This window comes from Tupaia chinensis, unplaced genomic scaffold (genome assembly GCF_000334495.1).
Source record: "Tupaia chinensis unplaced genomic scaffold, TupChi_1.0 Scaffold149832_1, whole genome shotgun sequence".
Lineage (NCBI taxonomy): Eukaryota > Metazoa > Chordata > Mammalia > Scandentia > Tupaiidae > Tupaia > Tupaia belangeri.
The window spans coordinates 81,354-87,425 of NW_006209677.1; the positions used below are offsets into that span (position 1 = coordinate 81,354).

The window sequence follows — 6,072 nt, forward strand, 5'->3', positions numbered from 1 at the left end:
CCCCCAACAACCACAAAATATGTATTTTTCTCATGAAACCTTATTAAAGATTGATCACATGATAGGGCACAAAACACGCCTTTAAAAATTCAAAGGCATAGAAACTATATTCAGCATATTCTCTGACCATGATGGAATTAAAGTTGTTATTAACTTCTGAAGAACCCTTGACAATAAAAACACATGTAGACTAAACATCCTACTCCTGAATTATTTCAAAACCACAGGAAAAATTAAGTCTGAAATAAAAAGATTCATTGAAATCAATGACAATGAGTACAGGACGTAAATATCTATTCATCCAACTTGGGAGCACCCAAATACATGAAGAAAAGACTGCTAGATCTAAAAGCAGAGATAGACTGCAACACACTAATCATTGGGGATCTCAATACCCTCCCCCCCATCCCTTTTGGACGGATCATATAGACAAAAAAAAAAGTAAGCAAAAGAGATATAGGACCTAAATGATGCCATGTATTAAGTGGACTTGACAGATATCTATAGAATCTTCCACCCAACAACCACAAAATATGTATTTTTCTCATGAAACCTTATTAAAGATTGATCACATGATAGGGCACAAAACACGCCTTTAAAAATTCAAAGGCATAGAAACTATATTCAGCATATTCTCTGACCATGATGGAATTAAAGTTGTTATTAACTTCTGAAGAACCCTTGACAATAAAAACACATGTAGACTAAACATCCTACTCCTGAATTATTTCAAAACCACAGGAAAAATTAAGTCTGAAATAAAAAGATTCATTGAAATCAATGACAATGAGTACAGGAGTTACATAACCTATGGACACAGGAAAAGCAATAATAACAGGGAATTTCATAACAATTAATGTGTATTAAAAAAAAGGAAAGGTGGCAAATTGAGAGCCTACCAACACTCATTAGGGAACTGAAAAAACAGCAACAATAATAACAACAACAAAAAATGCAGGAGAAAATAAATAATAAAGATTCAAGGAGAAATAAATGAAACAGAATAAGAGAAAAATACAGCATTGTCTCTTCAGTTCATTTGCCTATCTTTTAATTAGTTTGATCTTTTTTTTCCTTTCTTGCTTTTTCTTTCTTTTTTTTTTTTTTTAGATAAGCTGTTTGAGTTCCCTTATATTGTGGTTACCAGACCAGTCCTTTATCTGAGACATAGTTTGCAAATATATAATATATTCTCCCATTCCAAGGGTTATTTATTCACTTTAATTATTGGTACTTTTTTGCTGTTTGATGTATTCTCTATTGTCTTTTTGGGGATTATTGCTTATGCTCTGGGGTCTTGTTCAAGAAGTTTTTGCTTACTTCTATTTTCTCTAAGAAAATAGGAATGTTTTTCCCCAGAAGTTTCATAGTCTGAGGCCTTAGGTTTATATCTTTGATCCATTATGAATTGATTTTTGTTAATGGTGAGAAATAGGGGTCCAGTTTCATCTTTATGCAGATGGATACCCAGTTTTTCCTGTACCATTTGATAGAGTTTTCTTTTTCTCATTGGGTTGACTGGTGCCCTTTGTCAAAAAGCAGTTAACTGTATGATTTGGGGTTTATTTCTCGGTCTCTATTCAGGTCCATTGGTCTATATGCCTGTTTTTTTGTGCCAGTACCATGCTGTTTTGATTATTACAGCTTTGTAATATATTTTGGGGTCAGGGAGTGAGATGCCTCCTACTCCACTCTGCTTGTGCAGAATTGTTTTGATGATACAGGGTTTTTATTATTCTAGACAGAATCTATTATTCTTTTTTTTTTTTCTAAATCTGAGAAGAAAGTCTCTGGTAATTTGATTGGGATTGAAATAAATATGTAGATTAATTTGGGTAGAATTGACATTTTGATTATATTAATTCTACCAATTCACGGTTGTCCTTCCACTTTTTTGTGTCATTTCCAATTTATTTTAAAATATTGTCATAGTTTTCTTTGTAGAAGTCTTCATTTTCTTTGATTAGGTTTATTCCTAGATATCTGATATTTTTCTGGTTAACTTGTAACACATACACTACAGAATACTAGTCAGTCATAAAAAAACAATAATACCCTGGCATTTGATAGAAAATGAATAACTATGAAAGATTTACTGCTAACTGAAACAAGCCAGATGATGAATGAGAGGCATTGTATGTCCCTACTCAATATATACTGACTATCAGCAATCTATGGAAGAAACTGAATGCCTGGAAGGTATAAAAGCATGGAAAGCATGCCTTTTTTTTTTTTTTTTTTTTGAGTATACTGAAGAGAGTGAGGGAGGAGTGTGGGAAATGAGGAAAGATGAAAGGGAGGGAATCAAGGGGAAGAAGAAAGAAGCGAAACGTTTAAGAAACCCAAAATGGAAAGAAATCTGTTTATTATAATGTATATGTTAATGTCTTTGATTGGACCAATTTGTGGTGTATTCATGATGCAAAAGTTCATTTGGTATGTAGTGATGATACCCAGTGATCAAAGGTAAAAAGAAATTAACAAATTTATTTTTAAAATAAGGTGAATGAGTAAGTAAGACAACAAAATGCAACTAAAGAATACAGAAAATAAATAAAACTGGTTCTTTGAGAAAATAGACAAAACTGACACCATTAACTAGATGAATTAAGAAGAGAGAAAAGAACCTGATAAATCAAATTGGTGATGAAATAGACACTATTACAACAGACATAATAGAAATACAAAAGATTATGAGAGAATACTATGAATACACTAGAAAACAAGAAAACCTGGAAAAGTGAACATGTTTCTGGACACATATGATCTACTGAGACTGAATCAGGAAGATATAGAAAGACTGAATACACCTATAACAAGTGATGATATTGAATCAGTAATTAAAATCTCCCACCTAAGAAAAACCCAATGGTTTCATTTCTAAATTCTACAAAACTTTTAAAGAAGCACTAACCTCCTTCTACTCAAACTTTTTCAAAAGATTTAAAAAGAAAGAGCCCTTCCAAATTCATTTTATGAAGCTTTGATCATCTTCATCTCCAAAACAGACAAGGAAATAACATAACGATAATTAAGAGACCAATATCTTAGATAAATATAGAAGCAAAATTTCTCAACAAGGTACTAGTAAATTGTATCCAGTGACACATAAAAGTCATTATACACTATGACTAGATAGGCTTTATTCCAGGGATGCAAGGGTGACTCAGCATACACAAAACAATAAATGCAATATACACTATATTAATAGAAAGAAAGATAAAAGCATGTGATCATATCAATCAATGCAGAAAAAGCATTTTATAAAATACAACATCCCTTCATGATTGAGTCTTGGTGAAATTGGCACAGAAGGGACATTTCTTAACACAATAAAAGCCGTATATGAAAAACCCACAGCTAACATACTGAATAGGAAAAGCTGAAAGTTTTCCCACTGAAAACTAGAACAAGACAAGGCTGTCCATTTTTTTGCACTCCATTTCAATATATTACTGGCAATCCTAGCCAACACAATCAGACAAGAAACTAAAATAAAAATCATTTGAATAGTGAAAGAAAAAGTGAAATAATCTCTATTTGCAGATGACATGATTATATACATAAAAAAAAAAAAAAAAAATCCATGAAAAAAACTCCTGGAAGTGATAAATGAATACATAAAGTGACAGTATAGAAATCGATGTACAGAAATCAATAGTATTTTGATACACCAACAATAAGCAGATTGAAGTAGAATTGAAGAAAACAATCCTATTTACAATAACCAGAAAAAGTCTAAGATACCTAGGAATAAACCTAACCAAAAACGTTGAAGACTTCTACATTGAAAGCTGTGAATAATTTTAAAAAGAAATGGAAAATTACACAAAAATTTGGAAAGATATTTCATGTTTCTGTGTTAGAAGAATTAATATAATCAAATATAAATTCTACCCTAGAAAAGACAAGAAAGAAAATAACAATTACAGAATATGTCTGGAATCATAAAAGACCTCATATTGACAAAGCAATATTGTTGGAAAAGAGTGGAGTAAAAGACATCTCACTCCCTGATCTCAAAATATATTACAAAACTGTGGTAATCCAAATATCAGTACTGGCACCAAAATAGGCATGTGGACCAATGGAATAAAATAGAGACCCCAGAAATAAACAACAAAACATACAGCCAAACGATTTTTGACAAAGAGCACCAGACCATCCAGTGGGGAAAAGAAAATCTCTTTAGCAAATGATGCTGGAAAAACCTGCAGAAAAATTAAACCGGATGCCAATCTCTCACTACCAACCAATGTCAACTCAAAATAGATTAAATATCTAAACCTAAGACTTCAAACTATAAAAATACTGGTGGATAATACAGGGGAAACCCTTGAAGACATTGGAGTAGGCAAAGACTTAAATAAGACCCCCCCCAAAGCAAAGGCAATGATCCCAAGAGTCGACAAATGGTGCTAAATCATATTTAAAAAAGGTTCCACACAGCAAAATAAACAATAATTAAAGGGAGGAGACATTCCTAGGAATGGGAGAATATATTTGCAAACTATTCCTCAGATAAGGGACAGATAACCAGAGTATATAGGGAACTCAAATAGATAATCTGAAAAAAAGGATAACCAATTGAATTAAAATGGGCAAATGAGTTGAAGAGATAACGCTCTAAGAAAGACATATGAACAACCTAAAGCATTTGAAAAAATGCTCAACATCCTTTAACATATAGGAGTTGCAAATCAAAACTGCAATTAGATACCTTCTAACCCCAGTCAGAATGGCTAAGATTTAAAAAAACATAATATGTGCTTGCAAGGCTGTGGAGAAAAGGAAATTCTCCTACATTGTTGCTGGGAATGTAAATTACTACAGCAACTATGGAGAACAATATGGATGTTCCTCAAAGACCAAATATGATCCAGCAATTCCAGTCCTGGGTATCCACCCACAGGACAGGAATATATTCAGTAGAAAAAACACTTGCACACTCATGCTTATTGAAGCATTATTCACAATTCTAAGACATAGAACCACCACAAATAACCATGAATGGATTTAAAAATTGTGGAACATATATACAATGGAATATTACTCAGCCATAAAAAAGAGAGACTCTGATAAAAAGATTTGATAGAAAGTAGATGATTATGGAAGATTTACTGATAAATGAAGCAAGCCAGACTATGAAAGTGAGGCATTGTATGTCTCCACTAGGTATATACTGAAATGTCAGAACTCTAATGCAGAAACTAAAAGGTTGGAAGGTATAAAACATGGAGAGCAACTGCTGATACTAGAGACAGTGCAGGAGAGAATGGGAAATGCTGGTGAGTGAGAGGGAGGGAATCAAGGGGAAAAATAAAGAAGCAAAACATTTAAGGGACAAATGAATACCAATATACCAATGACTCACTTTTCATGTGCATAAGATAAGCATATGAATTTTCTACTACAATCTGTTAATATAGCTAATTATAAATTATCTAATACTAAAACAATCTTGCAGATGTATATTCCTCAGATAAACCCTACTTGGTTTATGTCTTAGTATGTATTGTGTTGCTGTCACAAAATACCACAGACTGGATAATGAATAAAGAACAGAAATTTATTTTCTCACAGTTCTAGAGGCTGAGAATTTCATGATCAAGGTGCCAGTAGGTTTGGTTGGTGAGGGCTGCTTTCTGCTTCCAATACTACACCTTGTTGCTGTGTTCTCCAGAAGGAAGGAACACTGTGCCCTCACTAGATGTAAAGTAGAAGGACAAGCAACTCAAACATTGTACAAAGCCTCTTTTAAAAGGCCCTTATCTAATTCACAAGGGAGAAGCCCTCATAATCACTTTTTTTTTTTAGTGCCACAGTGGAGGAGAGAGAAAAAGACAGAGAGAGAAAACCTCCCAGTGGAGTGTGGTCACACCATTGTTCTTTTTCTTTCATTTCTCGATTCCATCAGAATGTTGAGCACAAACATATCCATGCCTGGAGTGTTTCTTAAAACAGTGGGTCTGAGATTTTAACTGAGGTTGGCCATATGGGCTACAACTCCCAAAGCACAATGCTTAACTGATCCACCATGGCACCAGTTCATAATCACCTCTTAAAGGTTCC

The 6,072-nt window shown here is 33.3% G+C and overlaps 1 pseudogene; it reads left to right on the forward strand.

The window, feature by feature from the left end:
- The first annotated feature begins 2,746 nt into the window (after positions 1-2,746).
- Positions 2,747-6,072, forward strand: part of LOC102472164 (tomoregulin-1 pseudogene) — an 11,331-nt pseudogene continuing 8,005 nt past the window's right edge.